This window comes from Orbicella faveolata, unplaced genomic scaffold (assembly GCF_042242905.1).
Source record: "Orbicella faveolata isolate gen_17 unplaced genomic scaffold, um_ofav_v1 contig_46, whole genome shotgun sequence".
Lineage (NCBI taxonomy): Eukaryota > Metazoa > Cnidaria > Anthozoa > Scleractinia > Merulinidae > Orbicella > Orbicella faveolata.
The window spans coordinates 31542501-31545000 of NW_028301576.1; the positions used below are offsets into that span (position 1 = coordinate 31542501).

The 2500-nt window shown below is 41.7% G+C and overlaps 1 pseudogene; it reads left to right on the forward strand.

The window, feature by feature from the left end:
• The first annotated feature begins 573 nt into the window (after positions 1-573).
• Positions 574-1481, forward strand: LOC149099735 (uncharacterized; annotated as a pseudogene).
• The last annotated feature ends 1019 nt before the right edge of the window (positions 1482-2500 follow it).

Here is a 2500-nt window from a genome sequence, read left to right on the forward strand (position 1 = left end):
ATCCGTGAAGTATTCCTCTTCCTGGGAAAAGCTATCAAAGATAAAGTCATTAAGGCTGCTGCATCCTCAGAAGTATTTGGCTGCCTTGCAGATGAGGTTACAGACATATCAGTACTCCAGCAATTTGTTGTCTTTGTGAAGTATGTCAACGCAAGTGGAATGCCCCAGACAGACTTTTTGCACACAGAACATATGACCGACGCTGCCACTGGACAAGAGTTGGCCAAGTGTCTCAAGAAAATTGTTGAGGATTGCCAGCTGGAACTGAAGAAGATGAAAAGTTGTGTTACAGATGGAGCAGGAGCAATGATTGGCAGGCACAATGGAATGGCAGCAATCATAAAGAGAGAAGTACCAGATCTAATTAACATCCACTGCGTGTGCCACAGACTTGCACCTGCGTGTGCAGATGCTTCTAAAGAGCTGAATTATATCAAGAAAGTTGAAGGTCTTCTGCTACAAATATGGAAGTTCTATGAGTATTCCCCCAAGAAAACAGCAAAGTTTGCTGCTGTGCAGTCAGGGCTACACAATCTTCTGCCAAAAGATCAGCTTTCCCAAGCAAAGAAGCATATGAAGAAGGCAAAGAAAGCGGTTGCAAGTCGCTGGCTTTCCTTTGATGAGTCTGTAAGGGCAATGGTTCAAGAGTTTATTGGACACCTGCAAACGTTTGAGTTCTTTAAGGAGGGTGATGCTACTGCTTCAGGTCTACTGACGCAAACCAGAAGTCACAAATTTATCGGTACACTCTACATTCTTAAAGAAATCCTCACACACTTAGCAGTTCTCAGCAAAACTCTTCAGCATGGAGAACTGTGCTTTGCTGGTCTACCATCAGCTGTTTCTTACTGCCTTGCTAAGCTTGATGATGTTCTGAAAAGGAAAGATGAAATTCTTAGATCACTGAGTGTTGATCTATCCGAGAATGGAAAACTTGCCCTGGCTGGAATCGAAGTAACTCCAGCAAGTACCATGTTCCTAAATGACTTGATTACATCCTATGTGGCTAAGTTGAAAGAGAACATAGCAGCAAGATTCCCTTCTCTGCCACTTGTACAAGCATTTTCAATCTTCGACTTGCAAGTTCTCCCTGTAAAGGAAGCCCCAGATTTCAAGATCTATGGCATGAACCACATAGCCACACTCTCGGATCACTTTGGCGCCACAGGGTATGTGGAAGTCGAAGCCCTTAAGTCTGAATGGGAACATTTCAAGTTTATTGCACAAGATTTGAAGTCAGAATGTCCCACGACCGAAGCACAACAACCAGAAGTAACTTCAACGGAGTGGTTGCTAACCAAGCTATGCAGTATTCCATCGTTCAAAGTTATGTTCCCAAACTTGGTGAAGCTGGCTGCTGTAGCTCAAAGTCTACCAGTAACAAATGCCTGGCCAGAACGAGGCGCAAGTGCGTTGAAGCGCATTAAAACCAGGCTTCGAAATTCACTGAAAGATGACATGCTGGAATGCCTCTTGCAAATTTCCATTAATGGCCCTCCTGTGTCAGAGTCAACAGATGTCATATCAAATGCACTTGGCCTCTGGCTTCAAGAAAAAAATCGAAGAAAACTGCCCCCAGTGACGGCAACTGCGTCAACATGCACAAGTGAAGGTGAAGAGCTCCAGGAGACCATTACTACTCTGACTGAAGAAGTGGATTTCCTACACGAAGAGGTTCAAGATCTTGAAGATGAGATTTATTCACAGCAACAAATCTTCAAGAAGCTGCTTCTGAACATGTGCACGTATGACAGCTCTGATTGTGAGAATGATGATTACTAATTAAATATTAATACGTTATTGTGACATGAAGATACAGTGTAGATTGTCATTTCTTTCTTTTCAAGCAAGGAATACTCAAGGAGTTTGGAGATATTAATAACTTCATTCATTTGATCTCCGTATAAAACTTGTATGCATTGTGAAAATCAAATTGTACTAAAATGAGAACAGTATAAGTTGGTGCAACAAAAGGTTTAGTTTTACGATTTGCTGATTATGGACTGTCACTTTTTTTTTTTTGAAACAAGGAACACTTAAGTCTGTTGGAGATATTTTATAACTTTAATCATTTGATCTCTGTAAATTAAGGTGCATGAATTTGAAATTATGCACTGTGAAAAACAAACAGTACTAAAATAAGAACCACTTGCATAGGTTGGTGCAACAAAGATGTTATTTCACTATTTGCTGATGATGTACTATAATATATTATCACTCTGTTTTATCAGCATTTTTGATTAGGAAATTTGCCATTTTCATGCCCTAGAAAGCAGGAAAATGCATTTCCAGGGGTTTCATGTTCAAAAAATTTCTCGGGGGGCATGCCCCCAGACCCCCCTAGATGCTCAGGCCCTTTCGGGCCTTCGGAACGTGGCCGTTGGCCACGTATTTCACTGCTACGGGTGATAACTTCCATGCAACGGCTGCTTCAAAACTTAATGACAGCCCTGTAAACTCCGGCAGCTATTAGCCATTTCGCTCCAAAGCTTCACTTTTC